The following is a 20,113-nucleotide window of genomic DNA, read 5'->3' on the forward strand; positions in this document are numbered from 1 at the left end:
ATTATGACAGATCCAGCCCCGCATGATTGTATAGAAATCATTAATGCAGTAACAAAGCCCCGACGAGACTTAACAGATGTTCCATTGACAAATCCAGACCTGACACTTTATGTGGATGGTTCATGTATGCGAACAAGTACAGGAGAATTAGTGGCCGCATATGCCGTGACCACTGAAACCGAAGTAAAAGAAACACATCGTATTGACACACTGTCCGCTCAAGCAGCAGAGCTTATTGCTCTGACCCGAGCCTGTATTCTAGCCAAAAACAGAAATGTCAACATATACACTGATTCCCGTTATGCGTTCGGAGTTGTACACGACTTCGGCATGTTATGGCAAGAACGAGGTTTTCTGACCTCTCATGGTGCCAAGATCCAACATGGTCCCCTCATTCAAGTACTGTTAGAAGCAATACATCTGCCTTCAGGCATATCCGTCATGAAGTGTAAAGCACATACTAAAGTTACAGATTCTGTTTCCCAGGGTAACGACCTGGCAGACCAGACAGCAAAACATACAGCACTGACTCACACTCAGACAACGGATGTGACAAAGACAATAGGACCGACAAATTGTATGACAGTCAGGGATCCCACACTAGATGTAATCGATATTCAGGCACATGCTACTCCAGATGAAATAAAGAAATGGACTGAACTAGGAGGGATCCAGACAGAACAAGGTTGGGTGACGAAGGGAAAATCTACATGGTTTCTCCCTGATTCTATGGTTCAAGTCATGGTTAATAAGAGCACATAGTCCAGCACACCTAGGAGAAAAAGCGATGTTAGACAGTTTACAAAATCTTTGGAGCAATAAACACTTACGAGCAGCAGCAAAACAGAAAGTGCGTACTTGCATGATCTGTTGTCAGTTCAATCCAGGTAAAAGCGTCCCTGTAGAGCAAGGTGGATTTCATCCTCCCGATCACCCTTTTGAAGTCCTCCAGATGGATTATATCCAGATGGACCGTTGTCGAGGATTCAAATATGTCCTCGTAATAGTTTGTGCTCTGTCCCGTTGGACCGAAGCATACCCAGTCCCAGATTACACTGCTCCGACCACTGCCAGGCAGTTGGTTCGTGAATTCTTCCCACGATACGGCTTGCCTCGTGTCGTGTATTCAGATAACGGTCAGCCATTCTCATCCGAATTAATGAAAGAAGTTTCTTTATTACTAGGATACCAGTGGAGATTCCATTGTGTCCGACATCCCGAAGCCGCAGGCCTTGTAGAAAGGCATAATCAGACATTAAAGACACGCCTGGCTAAAATATGTAAAGAGAAAGGGGTCGACTGGATAGTCGCCCTGCCAGTGGCACTGTTCTACATGAGGATGGTCGCCCACTCGAGATCAGGACTATCCCCGTACGAAGTGGTCTTTGGTAGACCACCGAATATGTGGGGGACGCCCATTCCGAAAAGAATTACTGATGTTGATTGCAATATGTTGACAGATTACCTTGCCTCCTTGATGTCGGCACTCCAATCATGTCGTTCACAGGTTGCTGCAGCCTTCCCTGACAACACTGATGTAAAGCCACATGATGTCCGTCCAGGTGATCTAATCCTCATAAGAAAACTTCGACCGGAAAAGTCCGTTGGAGCCCCGCTGGAAATCGCCGAAGACCGTTCTACTTACTACAAGGACAGCGGTGAAGGTTGAGGGCAGGAAGGGGTGGGTCCACATGAGCCATGTTAAACTGTGTAATGAACTGAAATCCGATCCAGGCTCATCCACCCCTTCCAAAGACTGTATCGAGCCCAGTGACTTTAAAACTTCCGAACGAGAGAAAACCCCCCAAGAGGAATACAGACTCAAGCTCCGATCTAGCAAGTCAGACAGTTTAATTGTTTAAGTCCTCCCCTAGGTGAATCGGTTAAATAGTTTCTGACATGTATCCCCTAGATCGAGATAGAGATAGAGAGAGAGAGAGAGAGAGAATACAAGAAACGTACCTACTGTAAATCACTGTGTAGTCACTGTATAGTGACATTGTTAATAATGTTTTTTCTAAGTCTTCTGATAATAGTTGCCAGTATACTTCTCCCTATCTACTACCCTATTTTCAAGCGTGAACAATCTGCTTACAATGCTTCTGCTGAACACACTTTTAGTGAGTTGCCTCCACATGAACTCTCCTACAGACTTGCGCTGCGCAACAACACATTCATCAGTATGCTACATCATTCCCATCAAACTAACAATGCTACAGACTGCTGGATATGTGGCCGACTCCCTCCCTACCAGAATTACAAGGGAGCTCTGCCCCTCTTTCCGTACCCGTTCACTCACAATGGCTCCTGCGGTGCATGGTTTAAAATAATTAATTCCTTAGATCCTGATATTGCTGTTTTCGATGGGGGCTGGGTTTGGGGAAACCTGAACTTGGTCCTGCTCGACGCCTGTTACCCTGATAAGGAGGGACTCCCCACTAGAATAGGAACTGATCTAGAAAATGAAGTATATGGATTAGGTAATTATACAATTAGCCTTATGATTCTCACTGTTGAATCCGAAGCCGCACCAGTTCTACCCGCTATGTCAGTATTACCAGTCACTGGTGAATTATGTGTCAGGAAGAAAGGTTCAATACACTTAGGTCATAGTAAATGTACTACTGTGGTCGAATTCCGTGATCATGGTAAATCGTCCTTTAAAGCTATCAGTCATTCCTATTTTGTTTGTGGTCATACCGCATACATACGTCTGCCTCCCGACTGGGATGGTACCTGTTACATTGCATTCCTTCTGCCACCTGTTTTCCTAGCTCCTCCTGATTACCACAGAAATGCAAATCTAGTAAAGAATAGACTCAGAAGAGATATCACACTTGTCGACTACACAGAAACGGCATGGGAACAGTACACCGATTTTAATAAAGGATTCTTTTTCTTTTTAGGACCTGTTCAAAATAGTAAACTAATACGCAGATTAACTAGAACACTAGAAGCGGTAGTGAATGAAACTGCCTCCGCCTTAGGTAACTTAACCGAAGAGCAGTCCGCCATGCGGGTTGTTGTCCTTCAGAATCGTCTTGTTATTGACGTCATCTTGGCAGATAGAGGCGGAGCCTGTAAGGTCATCGGGTCAAGCTGCTGTGTTTTCATTCCACAAAACGCACCATCCGTATATCAAGCTATTACACGTCTCCATAAAATTGCAAATCAGATACATCAGAATCCAGGCACCTGGACTTGGTCCGGTTGGTTCTGGACAACGTTAACCGCTTGGGGATGGAAGATCCTATCCTTCCTAGGCATTGGCCTAGTCCTAGTATTCAGTTGCTGCCTGTGCTTACAGTGTGGGCCAGCGATTTGTGGACTGTGTGCCACTTCCTGTATTGAACATTCCAGTTTCCTCTCAAAGCGTAAAAGAAAGAAAGAAGAGCAAATGATGTTGCAAGAACAAACTGATCGATTCATGAGGATCGATATATCATGAAGGGTCCGTAGGGAACAAGGAGGGAATGAGGAAATATAAATTTTATGGTCAAGTTGTGTTCCCTAGCGCGTACCCCACCGTCTCCATGTACCAGCTTAAAGTGCATGTAACTTCCCTCCTGTGCCAGCTATGAAGACGCAAATACATTTGCGTTCAACGTTAACTTGTCCTCTTTCAGATCCACCCTGAATGGATTAAATAGTCCGTTCCTAAGTATGCTATGCCAACGTCTTTTTGTAGTGTACCTTACATGTTTTTCCTGCTCTGGCAAAGTAGGCCCTGAATTTCTGCCATCGAACCATTTCTCTGGCTTCTGACTCTGAAAACCTCAGCCCAGGCTGCCTCTGTACCCGTGAACTCTGACTTACTTCCAGCGCGGCCCACCGCGCTCAGCTCAGCCTGCTGCCTGCCAAGACTGACTATAACCTTCGAGTTATCTGTTCCGCTCCTCGAAAATACATTCCTGCCTACTAGCTTCAGTAAACATCCCCCTCATCTGCAGAGCAGAGGGCCAACCTGTCTCTATGCAAGTAATTCATAGCCTCTGTTACCATGCTCTCATGGAAGGCCCCATGCCCCACGCTTCTCACGCAGACACTTAGGCGCTTAAAACACGCACTCACAGTCAGTATAGAATAGCTTCTGCCCCAGAGACCTTTTCCGTCCAGATAATATGGTTCCCAAACATCAGATATCAGATATGATAGAAGTACAAGTTGATCTGACATGCCAGACTTCTGTCTCTTTCCGTCAGTGTAAATGTCAAGCCCCCTGCACCCTCCAGTTTCACGTCAATCACACGTCATGCAGCTGCGCGCGCATCCAAGCTTCCGATTTCTGCTGACATTGCAACATTTCTGTTAGTGCCATCCTTTCTGTGACACCTACCTGGTGACGTTTCTAGCACACACCTCTAGTTCACGCCTAGTCCACGCCTTCTGGTTACGTACTAGTAACACGTGGATACTGTTATCTTGTCTTCTCTCAGCTGTTACGCCTACTATACTGTTTTCTATGACATGAATTAAGTATATAAGCTATGTACTGTCAATAAAATGTAGCGCGCGTGCTCTCTATCCCTTCTTCCACCCCTGTGGTGGGAAGAACATGATATATTGGTCTTGACCATTCCTTTTTGAGGAATAAAACCCCTAAGAACTCTAACACCACGGACTCTGATTCTTTCTTTCAGATTGAGTTATTATTGATTAAGTACTTACCTGCATAGAAATTAAGACGGTAAATTATATATTTACATCAAGTGCATCATGGGAACAGGGCAGACTAAACTACCAAGCCAATTCTTCACCAGAAAGGAGACAAGCTACCGGGGACCGGTTTCTGGCATTTCAGCCGTCTTCGGCCCGGCTTGCTTGAATCCTGATGGTGCAGTGAGAAAGGGACTCATGTCTGAGTATACCCTGCCACACCTATAGTGGCCAAAAACGATTCAGAAAAGGGGGTGGTGATGAACAGAGTGTCTGAATTAAGCAGACCACTCTTACCCAGTCCAAAGATCAGGGCTTGATCCATCACCGTTATTTATCTCACTGCACCATCCCAGCTCAGAACCTGGCTATATGCGTTTCTGGGCACAGCAGCCCCTTCCTCATGGGCAGCTCGTAAAGAGCACTGAAACTTGCAATCGTTTTTACTCTGTTTAATTGATGTCACATGTCCCTGCAGGGGCTCCTCCCAATTTGTGATGTGGCAAAGCCTTCTGGGACATCAAGGCACAGTCTTGCAAGTTACAATATTCTTTAAGTAAATTCAGTGTCTTGTTTATTTATTCTGAGCATTTTCAAGTCCTTAAGTAGGATGGGGAATCCTCATGGAGAATTTCATTTGCATAAGGGAAAAAGTGCTATGCGGAGTTGACAAGTTCCACTCCCAGCCTCTATCTGTATAAGATGGTGCCTCTTCCACGGCAGGGACCGGCCGTGTAGTAATGTTCCAACACAAGATGCCCCAAAGCATTTGAAGAGCACTCAACTTCTTCCCAGCCATCCGGCAGTATATGCCTTCGTGATTTTCATCGCCCTAAAAAGGCAGCAAGTATGGTGCTGTGCCTTAGCAGACAGCTCAGCATTGCTTGAGGAATGAGGAGACTGCTAGTGCTGTGGAGAGGCTGCTCTAAAACACTGCAATAGAAAACAAAGAGATCATGACCTGGCATACAGTGCAGTAAAGAGGTGGGAACGGGTAAAGCAACATAACACCGGCGGAGTGTGAGGGGACGGGGCAACAACAACAACACTAGGATGGCAGGCAGGACCCCAAATTGCATGTCAGATTTGGTCGTGTTCAGAAACACATGGGCTCTTTGCCAGCTGATGCACTCTACTTGTATTTGGGACTGTGTTCTAGTGTTTTCAGTCCTGTTAGGTGCATCGCACTAACAAATCACAATGGCAGCTTGCAGTTGACCATTCAAGTAGCTGAAAACCTGCCAGATTTCTATCAGGAATGAAGGGCTGGACAGCAATACATGGTGCTCACCTGAAGCACTGCAGCTTTATTTAGTTATCTAAGAGTATGGATTTTACAATACATTTAAAAAAAGGAAAGGTGTAGGATTTGTATTTTTACAGGCGCTGCTGTTTCTTGAAAAACATTGATGTAGATGAACAGAGGTTTAGCACTCGGACTCTAAAGTTCAAATAGCTATCATTTTGCATTTATTGCACATCTTCTTGTTTTATAATGTACAAATGTTACACCACTGTAGTGTTGCACCAGGCGAATGCAAACAACAAAACAGGCAGTATATTCATACCAGCCGAGAACAGTGTGACAACAGAGGTAATGCCAGAGTATTTTGCACAGAAATAAAGCGACATGACCATAACTACCAGCATTAGACAGAAAAATGGATGGAAGGTGCAATGTTATCTGCAGCAACAATGTCCATCATAGGTTGAGCACTGGCTCTAACGCTAGTTAATTTACAACCTTGGAATGATACATTCCCTGCAGGAATATGAACTTTGCCTAAGACAAGGTGTCTAATGGCCACAAATGTGTGGCCTGTTCACCTACGCCTAGCTTTTTTCCAAGATATGCTGAATCGTGGAACTTGTGATACTGTAAACATCGCCCCAAGAACACAGTATGTCTCATGATGTTGGATAAATTGTCACCAATGGCTGAAAATACCAGACAACATAGAGCCACTTGAGAGCTCTGAAGATGGTCCCAGACAGGTCACTATTGCAGAATCATTGTCCCACTGTATATAGTAATAGACTATAGGACATACATTAATGCATGCTGAAAAGTTTAGTAAAATATAACAAACAGAGAGATCTTGAGTTAGAGAGGTTTATTCAAATGCACCCCATCCATCAGCTACTGGCAAGCAACTGAACTTCAGGGAATACTAAGAAGCATGACACTCTAGGTTCCAAAGAACCTTAAGGAAACAGGATGAGAAAGACACTACACATCTTCCTTCTCAAAACAAGATATGACTTCACAACAGAATGAAATTAAAGGCAAAATGAAAAAGAACAATTCTAAAAGAACACAGTGAAGGAACAACATCTTAGCAAACATAGTCCTTAAGATAAGAAGGTATTTTCTTAGTGCGAGAAACTTTCATGGAATCACCAACATTAGACTCAACAGAAGATCCACTAACATTGGGTAAAGAATTAGAAATGCTCTTATTGACCACAACTACACGATTCACATTCCAAATTTTCCCATTCTCCAATTTTACAGAATTTCTGAAACATTTCACAACACGCAAGGGCGTGGTATACTTTGACCATGACATAGCACCAACTGGAGCTTTTACACGAACAAAATCCCCAACTACCACCACACACTCCTTTACCCTTTTTCTGGAATCATAAGAAACCTTGTTTTTAGACTGCACAAACTCCTCCCTTTCTTTCCAAGCATTGAAGTTTCTTTCTTTCATACCTTTACCCCAAAACATCCAACCAGGAGAGAGTGTGGTATTGGGATTTCTACCTTTAAACAGTTCAAAAGGGGTCTTTTTAGTAGTAGATTGCGGAGAAAATCTATGAGCTAGAATACATTTCTGCAACTCTTCTTTCCAATTCAAACAATTAACCCTAGAGAGTTGAATATTCTCTTTAATAACCCTATTAAACCTTTCAACTACTCCATTGGATTCTGGGTGATATACAGACGTTTTTTTATGTTTGATCCCACAAGACAACAAAAATTCATCCATCATACTTGAACAAAACTGAGGTCCATTGTCGCTTAGCATTGACGTTGGAAATCCCTCCCTTTTGAAAACCTCTTTTAGAAAAGAAATCACAGAAAAAGACGTGACTTCCGACACAGAGGAAATCTCAACCCATCTGGAGTAGAGATCTATTAAAACGATAAGAAAAGGAGTTTTCTGTTCACCAGAAAGGGGACCTACAATATCAATGGCAATATCAACCCAAGGACCGCTTGGTAGATTCCTACAAACCATGGGTGCAGTTCTTGGTTGTAAAATTTTATCACTTATTTTACAATGTACACACTCCCTCACATTCCTCTCTATTTCCAGATCCATTCCAGGCCACCAAAAGGAACAACGAATTCTTTCTTTAGTTTTGACTATTCCAAGATGACCTTGATGAGCCTCCTCTATTATTCTTTTCCTCAAAGAGTTAGGAGGAATTAATTTTGAGCCTCTTAACAAAACATTATTTTCAACCGACAACTCGCTAAACACCAAATGCCAAACTTTATCAAATGACTTGTCAAGTTCTAAATTTTCCTGAATCAAATTCCTTAACTTAGAAACAACCTCATCCTTACGACATTCTTCCAACCACTCTTCCTCAAGTATTATTCCCGATGTTATCTCACACACATTCACCTCATCTTGACAGATTTCATCCTCTTCAGATAAACAAACAGTATCCCCAACCAATCTCGAAAGACAGTCAGCAGTAACATTTTCCACACCAGGTATGTAATTTACCGAAAAATTGAATTCCTGGAGACCAATAACCCATTTCCTAATACGTGAAGACACACAATCCAACCCTTTTTTTGTGAAAATCTCCTTTAATGGCTTGTGATCCGAGCAAACTTTGAACTCTTGTCCCCACAGAAAATTTTTAAACTTCCTAAGAGCCCAGAATATAGCCAACGCTTCTTTTTCTATGACAGAATAGTTTAATTCTGCACCACGCAAACTCCTAGAAGCACAGGCAATGAGTTTCTCTTCTCCTCCTCTATTCTGTTTCAAAATAGCACCAAGCCCTTTCGAGCTGGCATCAGTTACCACAAAAGTTTCTTCAAAAGGAACAAAAGCCTGTAAATTTGGGGCATTACCTAAATCATTTTTAATTTCTTCAAATTCCTTTTGACAAAGATCAGTCCAAACAAATTCCTTGTTCTTAACAATTAAAGCCCTCAAATTGCTAGATTTACTAGCAAGATCATTAATGAATTTTCCATAATACTCTACCATGCCTAAGAATGAAACAACTTCTTCTTTATTTTTTGGACATTCCAAATTACTGATACTATCCACCAAATCTTTCTTTGGAGATATACCACAAGCAGAGATATTGTGACCCAGGTAATTTACACTATTTACAGAAAATTTGCACTTCTCATACTTCAGAGTAAGTCCAGCAGATTCAAGTCTCCTAAGAACTGTTCTCAAAATTCGATCATGCTCTTCCTGATTTCTCCCATGAACCAAAACATCATCCTGATAACATTTTACAGATTTTATACCTTTCAGAATTGATGCCATGACCCTTTGAAAAACTGACGCAGCAGACACAAGACCAAACGGCATCCTCTTATATTTATAAGAACCAAAAGGAGTAATAAAAGCCGTCAGGTCTTGCGACTCCTGCGTCAACTCAATTTGGTGATATGCCTGAGCTAAATCTAAAGTTGAAAATACTGTTGAATCACCAAGAGAAGTCAAAATTTCATCTATATTGGGTAATGGAAACTTATCAACTACCACCTCCTTATTGAGTGATCTCAAATCACAACAGAGTCTAATATCCCCATTGGGTTTGTTCACGACAACAACTGGCGCCAACCATTCGGTCGCCTCAACAGCTTCAATAATATTTTGTTCAAGTAGTTTCTTAATTTCCTCTTCTACTCTACTCTGAGCCGCAATGGGTATCCTCCTAACTTTAGCAATAACAGGAGTGGCATTCCTCTTTATCTTTATTCCATGCTTGTACCCTTTTAAGCAACCTAATTCCTTCCTAAATAAACGAGGAAACTCACTTACAAAAGAATTCCCTTCAAATCTTATTTCATGAATCTGAATCTGAGGATTTGCATTGGGATTCAAAACGACACCCAGTAAACGTTGATGAGACCAGCTAATCAAAGAATCACCAACTTTAGAGACATAAACCTTTCCAACAATCATGTTCATTTCAATCTCAATTAAAGCATTAAAATATCCCAACATACTTATGGGAAAACCACCATAGCCTCCGGGAGAGAGATCCATCCTACAGAGTTTGTTTTTCTTCTCAAAATGTTTCTCATACATTTCTTTAGATACAATAGTGATCGGGGAACAGGAATCAAACTTCATATCAATTTCCACACCTTCAATTTTAACTTTTCCAATTGGATGATCATCAATCAAAGTTTCTTTAACCTGACAAATAACTTCTTTTACTTCTTTTCTAAAGACCTTTCTTTCCTTTGATTTGCAGAATTTTACAAAGTGTCCTTTTTTCCCACAAGAATGACATACAAAGGTTAAAGCCGGACACGTTTTGGAATTCGCCAAATGTCCAGATTTCCCACACCTGAAACATGTAAGAGAATTTGAGGAAACATTCTCTTTGTTAGATTCACTTGAAACATTCTTTACCCCTTTCACTTGACAAACAATCTCTTTCACATCCTCAACCACAGTTTCGCCTTTCATCTTGTCACTTTTCAATTCATTTACACATTTCAACATGTGCTCTACCCTTTTCGCTATAGCTACAACTTCTTCTAAAGGCGGCTCATCCTTTAGCCATAATTCTTCCCTGATTTTTTCTTCTCTGCATTTCAAAACTAACTGATCCCTCAACCTTTCTTCATTCACCGCACCAAATTTACATGTAGATGATAACTTCCGTAGGGCAGATAAGTACTCTTCAATAGATTCATCCTTCCCTTGTTCCCTTTTTCCGAAATGGTACCTTTCCATAATGGTGCTGACACGAGGTAAATAATGTTTATCCAATTTCAACAAACATACCTCATACTCATCCAAACCTCTTTGCTCTTGAACAGAAAGGTCTGGTAAATTTTCCAAAACCTCCTGACCTTCTCCTCCTAAACAATGAGTTAAGAGGGAATACTTTCTTTCTGCACTAAGATTAGTGCCACAAACACGCGCATAATGCGCAAAAATTTTCTTCCACTTACTCCACTTTACCTTGGGTTCTCCTGGATCAGGAAGAAAAAAGGGTGGAGTAGTAACATTCTGCATCCTAAAATGAAGTTGAACTTAAATGAGATAAAATTCAAAAACAAAAAACAACACAGCTAACTATGCTTAAACGAATAGTCAAGATTGACACTTCCAAATTTAAATAGCCACCTTCCTCTTGTTTTATACACATAAATAAATTTCCTCTGAAAAGCAATCAGTCAAATACCAGCTTCCTTTAAAGTGTAAATGTACTTGCTTGAAGACTTCAGATGGACAGCTCACTGAAAGTTGTTTTAAACACGAAGCTTTTCCACTTTCACCCAAGGAAATTCAAGTTCAAAATGGGTTTCTTTTTACACGTTGCTCTTAGACACTGGCAAAAATACACTCCACTTTTAAATGCGAGCGATTTCCCTTCACATAGAAGAGCGCAGCACTCCTCTTTTAAAATACGAACAATTTCTCCTCACGTAGAAGAGCACAGGACTGCATACCAGCGCGCCGAGAATATAACTACTTCCGCGTTCCTGACGAGAATGCTGCTCTCATTCCGAAATCTCGCGACAGTTCTCCTTCGCCAATACCGCTCTACACGTTCCAATACGTCATCATTGTACAGCAGGTCTTGAAGAAAGAAGAGCCTCACAGTTCCACAACACGGACAAGATTACCAACGGCTCAAAACGAGATTGACATTAAAACAATGACACCTCTTGGTAAGTTACAGCACAATTGTTCAGTTAAACATAAGAACAAGTATTTCGATCTAAATCTTATGCTTGTGCCAAGTCCGTTTTTAATGACTGAGCCGAGTCCGTTTTTCAATAAATATTTCTTCTCTGGTTAATAAATTAAGCAAATAACAGCCGCTGGAGAAGTACCCTCTTCTCTTTAACAATACAGCCGCTGGAGAAGAATTCATATATTCCTTCAGTAGTAAATGCCGTTTTTAATTTACAATTCACCTTCCCAACCGTTTTAAACTGCCGCTGGGGAAATTAATTTCTCTCCCTTTCAACACACAGCCGCTGGGGAAGATACGCAAATTATTCCTTTTACTGGCATTGTTAATGAAGCATACATCCAGTTTACCATTATAAATACCTTCTTTCTTGCTTTCGAAATTTTCAAAGTCACTTTTCTACCTTTTCTTTTCCAAATTCTTCACTTAGCTTGACGTTGAGGTGCTCTCTTCTTCACCTTTTCTTCCAATTACCCTCGTCGCCAATGAAAAGTTTAGTAAAATATAACAAACAGAGAGATCTTGAGTTAGAGAGGTTTATTCAAATGCACCCCATCCATCAGCTACTGGCAAGCAACTGAACTTCAGGGAATACTAAGAAGCATGACACTCTAGGTTCCAAAGAACCTTAAGGAAACAGGATGAGAAAGACACTACACATGCATTCCTATCTCACACATGGACAGTTAAATCTGATGCACCAACTATTATGGAGGAATTGTTTACCAACCTCATTTTGCACACCGGGACTTCTAAACCCAAACTTCTAGTACGGAAACACAAACTACAACACCCTGAAAGCAAACTCATGCTTGCCGAAAAAACAGAGCAGGCTAGGAGGGGCAAGTTGGCAGAGTCACTGGTGGGATGTGGCGTCCAGTGAAGGAAGAGAGAATGGAGGATACAGACTCCGAACATCAAAGAGCCCTCCCTTTGCAGAGGCGGAAGTGCTTGTGTAAAGCTCTCCAATCTATATGGCTTGAGTTCCTGCAATATAAAACTGAAAAAATAAAAATTGACGTTACGAAAAATGTCTGTAATCGTATTTTAAGGTTACATTTCTAACAATTTCCAGCTGATTAGCATATTTTGAGGGCCACTGGAACAATACCTATGGGCCGTGTTCGCACTATATAAATCTGCAAAAATAAAAATGTATTTACGAAAGATGTCTGGGATCATATTGTAGGGTTATATTTCCATCAATTTCTGGCTGATCAGCTATTTGGAGGTGCAGTGATGCCAGGACCCACAGCTGCGGGTCCCTTGAACCGTGATAATTGCTGTTATTTACTACCCCACTAACAGTCAAAGGGGCCTTTTTTCCTGCTTGCCCCAGGGCCCATGGCGTCCTTTCTACTCTACTTAGGCTGGCCGATTCGATTTTGTATTGTATGTGTAGATTTTATTTGTTATAACCGAGTTTTGGTAAACTTTGTCAAGTTGTCATGTAGAATTTCACCCCGCACAGGAACAGATGGATACTAGGCCAACAAGATTTTGAGTTTGCCCTGTGATGTCATATTATGTGAGAAGATGTAACACATGCCGTACATTATAAAGATTGTGCAAGTCTTCAAATAATTGTTTCCTTCCTTAGGGCACAGAACTCCAAAGCAACTTGTAATACTCTTCAACTTAAGGAGGCAGTATTTTGTTTACTATACCACTGAATCACACCTTTAACTAAGTCCCTGTCCCCTGTGAGATCCTTGGTCCCTTTAACTTTTCTTGTCAAGAGCTGCTCTTGTTGCTGGTAACCTGTAATGCACGTTAGATGTGCTGTACATATAAGCACGCCAAGGAGTAACTTGTTATTTACTGCAAACACGTATAAACTGTTCAGTTCACTCATTCAAATGTTCTGCTGGTGGGGCGCTCTTTCCTCCTTGTCTGCTAGCTCTGTGCGTATATGTGCTTTGTAAAACACCAACCTAGACAAAAGACACCGGAGTGCGGTACAGGGGCAAAGGCAGAGATGCCGTCAGCAAGTGAATGGAAGAGTAGCATGATCCCCATGGGAAAATACACAAAGAACTTCCAGGTATTCCAAAGTAGCAATTGAAGAGGAGGTTTTAATGAAAGACGAAGGGAAGGCCTGATGAAAGACAATAGAGAATGTTTCTAGTGCAGTGAGCTGGGACACATTGTAGGAGATTGCAGGACCAGGATGCAACAAGACCAAAACAGATCTAGGTTGGAGGCAAGGAACACATACAATAACCAGGTCCAGTCTAATAGCAACCCACAACACCCTGAGACGCAGAACACGTATGTCCTTCAGTGGGCCCCCTCCCCAAGATGGGTATCTAGGAGCCACCTTCCTCACCACAAACAAGGATGGAGAGGCCACAACTATGGCAGGATCAACAAACAGCAGGGAACCCATCCCAAACATTAGCAAAGAGCCTAGGGATCCCCGTTGCACAAGGAGGAGCAACAGTATGGGGAGGGAGCTCACTGTTCCAGCCCCAGAACCCGTACTGGGTCCAATGAAGGTACCAAGACAACTCTATGTGTCCTGTATTGTCAGTCGCGCACAGGTCAGATGAGGAACCCATTGTGACAATGGTTATCAATAAAATACCTTACATCTTCCTAGTTGACACCGGGGCCACTGTCTTGTAGTATTTGCTAATCCATAAAATCTGCGCATTTGTTGGGCAACTAAACTGATTCAGGTCACCCTGCAGGATACGTTGGCCTAGAGACCAGGTAGCTCACAGTGCCAACATAAGCCTCTCTAACCCTACCAGGGTGCGAATGGTTTCTGGCAACCACTGAATATGACAACCTCGACCCCTCCGGGATCATGATTACAGATCAGGACCTCTTGCTCAGTCACTCATGCTCTTTTTTTTCAGATAAGTCTACAGAAAATACGCAGTGGGATGTTTTCAATATATTTAATGAACCAAAGTTATTCTTGTATAAAATACATGTGCTGCGGTAATCAGTAGACAAGCAGATGAAAGTGATTACAAGCACCAAAAGAATAAATAACAAATATAGTTCTACCTTGCTACTAAAACAGTGTATATATTCAGGCATACAATACAAGGCAGTAATCAGGCGTACTCCTACTCTGCAAACCCTACTGTGTGTACCTAGAGTGTGTGCAGGTGTGAAGCCAAGAATCCCCCCAAGTGATGACCCAACCCCATTGCCTGCTTCCAGCCGTCCGGGACTCGAGCTTCGCGTAGAGAGTAGCTTATGATGTTGTTCACCTCTGGATTTATAGTCTCCGCCACCTCAGCCATTAATCTAGCAGGGCAGGGTTTAGCGGGCGAGCTGGATTTCAATCCCTTCAGAATTTTAAGGGTGCTAGGCAAATCTACAGGGGAGAAAGCACTCAGAGAATGCCTAGGGGAGGTGAGACCAGAGGTGGGCGACAGAGGATCATGTGAGAGCCTGGCCCAAGGTATAAAGCTTGCTTGGATCAAACAAATTTTGTCCATAAAGAAATTAGACAGCATATTGCACCAGACATCTGTGGCCGGGAGAGAGCACGATTGTGCTGTGGGTGACATAAAGCTCTGTACAATTGCAAACATTTCCTTTGAGCTGTTTTGCACCTGATCAATACGGACAGCATACTAGTGCTTCTTAGCTTGGGAAATAGCAGAGTACTAAACTTTTTGTCTCCGTCTAAGACTGCCCTTTGCCACCGGAATGTACTCGCTGAGGCGCCTGGAGCATTCCAGTTTTTTACAATCTTGTTTTAATGAGGTCAACTCAGCGGTCTACCATGGTTTAGAGGGAGTCTTCCTGGTGCACCTAGCCGAGATAGGTGTAGCCTGGGTAGTCATGGTGGTTGAACCCAGTTGGTGAAAGCCAGAAGGCTCCCCTCCAAACCCTGTGGAAGCGTAGGCCTGCAGGCGGTCAAGGCTGTCTCAAGTTTAGAAGGCTCAATTCTTTTGAATGCTGGTTTATGGGAGGCATGGTTAGGCATACTGGCCGAGGCCACCACCCAAAAGAAGATGGTCAGATGATGATTGGCCCAGAAGACTGGGAGGGGGTTATCGGCCATGATGGGAAAGTTAGAACAGATGGGATCAAGAATATGGCTCCCTTGATGGGTTGGACGATTAACCCATTGAGAAAGATGGGTGAGCTGAAGGGTACCAAAAAACCCCAGTGAGTCCTTGGACTCAGTTTGGTCAAGATGTATGTTAAGATCGCCCAGGGCCAGATAATGGGAGAAGCGCAGTGCCAGAGAGGTCACTGCCTCGCCCCAGGATTGAAGAAAGGCCTTGGAAGGGCCGGGAGGTCGATAGATCAGAGAACCCCCCAGTGTAAAATGGGCCCAGAAGCGAATTCTTAAGTCAAGAGCTTCACACTCGTCCCAGGCACTGGAATCACACTTGAGGAGATCCCACTTGTCCTTGAACATAATAGTCACCCCACCCCACCACCTTTCCTCCATGCGGTCCGCTCTGCAGACCTAATAGCCCCCAGGAGTGGCCAAAGAAATGATAGGATTGCAGCAACTCATCCAACCAGGTCTCTGTAATGAACAGAAAATCCAGTGGTTTATCAGACAGCAACTCAAAAACATCCAGATGATGTTTTTTTAACGAGCAAGCATTAATCAGGGCCGCCAAGATGGTAGGCACCCCAGTGGGCCTAATGATGGAGGTGGACTCTTGACCCACCTCTAAGGGATCAAAGCATAGTCTGAAACCACAGGCAGCACAGAGAAAGCCTTCTTTAGGGATAGGTCTGGACAACCCTGTAGGCAGCAAACACGTGGCTTTAGACGCCTTAATGACTCACTGGTGAAGCATCGCCTTGAGGCGGTAGACCGACGGGCAGCATCACTGGCCCTGGCCACTTCCGGGACGCTGGCGGACGCAGACGTGCTTGCCTTAGGCACGCCCGCCCCACGCGTCCGCTGCGCAAACGTGCAGCGTGCATCTTTATAGACCCGGTAGCCAGAACAACTAGCGAGCGCACTACCAAAATGGTGTCTCTGACTGGCTGGTCAGGAAAGAGGAAGTGAGAAACAAACCCCAGTCAAGCGGAATAAAACTGACAAGTATTCAAATTCAGTTCAGGTTCTATACACACAAAACGAATAAAAAATGGTTAAAAGTGGATTACAGGTTCACAAATTCAATTTAGCAGCAAGATTTAGCAGCAATTCAAGTAAGTAATATGTGCAAAAAGCAGAGTCAAATCAGCCCCTCGAGTGTGCCTCTTTCACTGTTTTACGAAGCTCAACCATGCTATGTTACTGTATGATATGTTTTTATTGCTCTTGTCCACTCTATCAGAAACCGCCAGTAAAAAAAAACATAAATGTTCATTTTCAATGTTTAGAAAATTACGAAAATATTTAGTAAGCGAGATATGATCTGAAATGGAGCAAGCAGTGAAATAAATTCATGAGCAATGATGCCGAGGCTTTCATAGCCACGAACGAGCCTGTGGCTGCCTCTCTGCCCGCGTGAGAACGGATACGTATTATGAAATAGTATTATTTGCTTTGAGCTTTCCTGACATATAAATCTCTGGTTTCCAGAGCCGAACAGCCAACATTTAGTGCGAAAAAGAAAAAGGAAGCAGAGAAATGCACTTGTGGCCTGGGGCAGGTTGACAGGTATCAGAAGTCCGTCATTTAATTAGAAGGGTCTTAGCTGAGCGAGAGTGCTGCCGCGCTGTTTCCGACACATACACTGCCCTGCACACTGAAAGCCACCGATGAGAGCTTAGGAGGTGGGTGTATCAAGGCTTGACAGTTCCATTTTGAGGAGATTACAGTTTAGAAGTTATTTATTCTACCACGGGCATGAGGTTGACGGATAAATGCTCTTTGCATAGACTTTGTAACAATAAAAGTCGGCGCTGTCAAAGATAGTCCTGCGTGCCTCACATTTCATTTTATTTTTTTGCCCGTGGATGACAGTTAATTTGTAAAAGCCTGGAGCCATGAACATAGTGGGGAATGTGACCTACATCGGATTGAATGTGTGTACCAATTCATTGCTGGATTTAAGTTGTAAATTATGCACTACCCAACTGGTTTAGTACTGCAATTTAGCATCGACTGCAGTGACAAGTTCCCTTCGGGCTCCAATCTCAAAAGCTTTGCACGTGGCAAGAAATAGCGAGTGAAGTCTATATTCAAGAAACACAAAGTAGCAAAATGTTCTTCATTGTTACAGCCATCCGTACCACGGACATAATTGGAATGGAACGATAATGACACGAATCGAGGCAGATCTGCCTTCTTATAATACCTTGGAGACGCAGTAAATCACACATTGTCCTCAGTAGGCGCGCGTCAGGATAGCTCACTGAGCTAATTTTGGCTCTTTAATGATAGTGAAGATTGATAAGTGTTCGAATATTTCGGCAGACACAGTGAACAGAAAGTGAAGTAGGAGAGAGAGGTGGTGTGTTAGCCGTAATGGCGTCTGGGCTTGGCCCTGGGTGTGAGGTGGTCACGTCCCTCTCTAATGTGATCTTTAAGGTATCTTTGAGTATTGATTATGACATACACTTTATGCCCACTTACCTGATATTCTCCTAAATTTGTGAACTTGCACCTTCCCGTTTCTCTCTTAAGGTCTATTTTTTTTTTTAATGGGTAGAGTGCAAGATTGCCTGTAAGGATGTCCTGTTGCTAAAGACACCAGTGGTGGGCTGGACTAGGCAACCGAGGCCAGCATCCTAGATGAAAAAAGAGAACTTTTTAAGGCCTTGAGAAAAGACAGAATTTGATGGATGGTGCAGAGGACGAATGTTCCAATGTTTAGCAGCAAAGGTGGAAAAGGCCCATCCACCTGCACAGACAAAATGGTGGAGTGGGACCAGAAGAAGTTTGGAAGAAGAGAATCTCAAGAGATGAGGACCAGATTGTAAGAATTTATTTTGGAGCTAAAGGGCACCAATTCAATGAAAAGCCTTGTCAGACAGGCACAAGCTCTGGAAGATTCTACGTTTAGTAATGGGGAGCCGGCAAAGAAAAATAGGATTAGGTGTAATATGAGATTCTGGGGTGGTGGTTAGGGGTAAGATTCAATATTAACCTTACAGCAGCATTTTGAATATTGCGAAGGCACACCAATACAAGATAGGGAGAGCCAAAGTGCAGAGAATTGCAACAGTATAAATGACTAAACATAAGGGCGCTGATCAGCGACAGCAAGTGGCAGGGCAGGGCCATCCCCCTTGGCTCGCCAAGCAGGACCTTGGAAATTCCTTAATCTGTGCGCCTGCAACCTGCACCTGAGTTCTGCACTTTCGCCTTCATTCTTCTGCATGGAACTAGTTACAGCCAGGGCCGGTCCTAGAACTTCTGGGGCCCCGGGCGAAAGGAAAGATGTGAGGCCCCTTGAATTTGCATGTAACGGCCTGATGCGCGAGTGGGGGGGTCACGTAGGTGTTCGCACGCGGGGGCCTAATTTAAAAATAAAATAAACTTACCTTCCGAGGTCTCGCATCGTCTCTGCTCCTGACCTGCTCTCTGCAACAGGAACAGGAACAGAACAGGAAGCCTCCCTCCCCTAAGCCAATCTCAAGGCTGCAATGGCAGCATTGTCATTGGTCGGTACGCAGACAAGCCAGACCAGCCAGGCGTACCTGCCAGCCAAGCCATTCTTACAGCCTTGGAGGCCTGACATAGTGCAAATTATCTTGCTTGCAGTAGTGTGATGGTTAGTAGCTGTGTTGTTACTAAAATTGGCTGCCTGGCGAGGGCACTGTGTGGTGCAAGCTGCAGTGACCGCCTGATGAGAGCCCTTGCACTTATGTTGTTACAAATTAAGCACTCACTGCTCTGCTCTTTGAAACTATTCTGCCAGCTATAAATAAACTACTGCAGACCACTGCTGGCTGGGTGTGTTTATTTTTGTCTCTTTTATTGAAAGGCTGCATGCTACATCGTGTGTTTTTGGTGAAAGGACAGGCCCCGTACCGAGGAGCGATATACCCGCTTAATACATACATGCAGATGGTATTGTCAGACTTCTCTCTTTTTAAATTACGGACAAAAAGCCTCAGGCAAAGCTCATTTATGCAGATCAGATAACTGGTCTGGGACCACAGGCTCCTAATCCATGACTCAGCGAGAACCACAAGGGACATACTACTTAAATATGACTGCAAAATAAGAGTCTTTGGAAGTTCAAAAATTAATAGAGAGGTCAAGTTGGTCTCTCACTTGCAGTGCCAGATGTCATGCAAGGCGGACTCACTGTGGGTCAAAGGTTACACAGGAGGATGAGTATGCCATGATAATTCTCACTGAGTAATTGTTATGGATGATTTCAGCTCCAAAGGTGGACAGTGCTATCACTGAATTTGGAGTTCTTTATTTAGTAGACGTGATCAAACTCCTGCCAGTTTTACTCTTGCATAAAATCTGGTCCTCTGATTACACTGTGCTCAACCACTCCATCATAGAAGACTGGCTCAGATCTATGTCTGCACTTAAAATCCCCTGGCTCAAATGTGTGCATGACTATTTGGCAGTCATTGGCCACCCCAAGTTTTTTTACCATTCCAAGCTCTTGATTAGCAT

The sequence above is a fragment of the Lissotriton vulgaris genome, chromosome 3_1, assembly GCF_964263255.1.
Source record: "Lissotriton vulgaris chromosome 3_1, aLisVul1.2, whole genome shotgun sequence".
NCBI lineage: Eukaryota > Metazoa > Chordata > Amphibia > Caudata > Salamandridae > Lissotriton > Lissotriton vulgaris.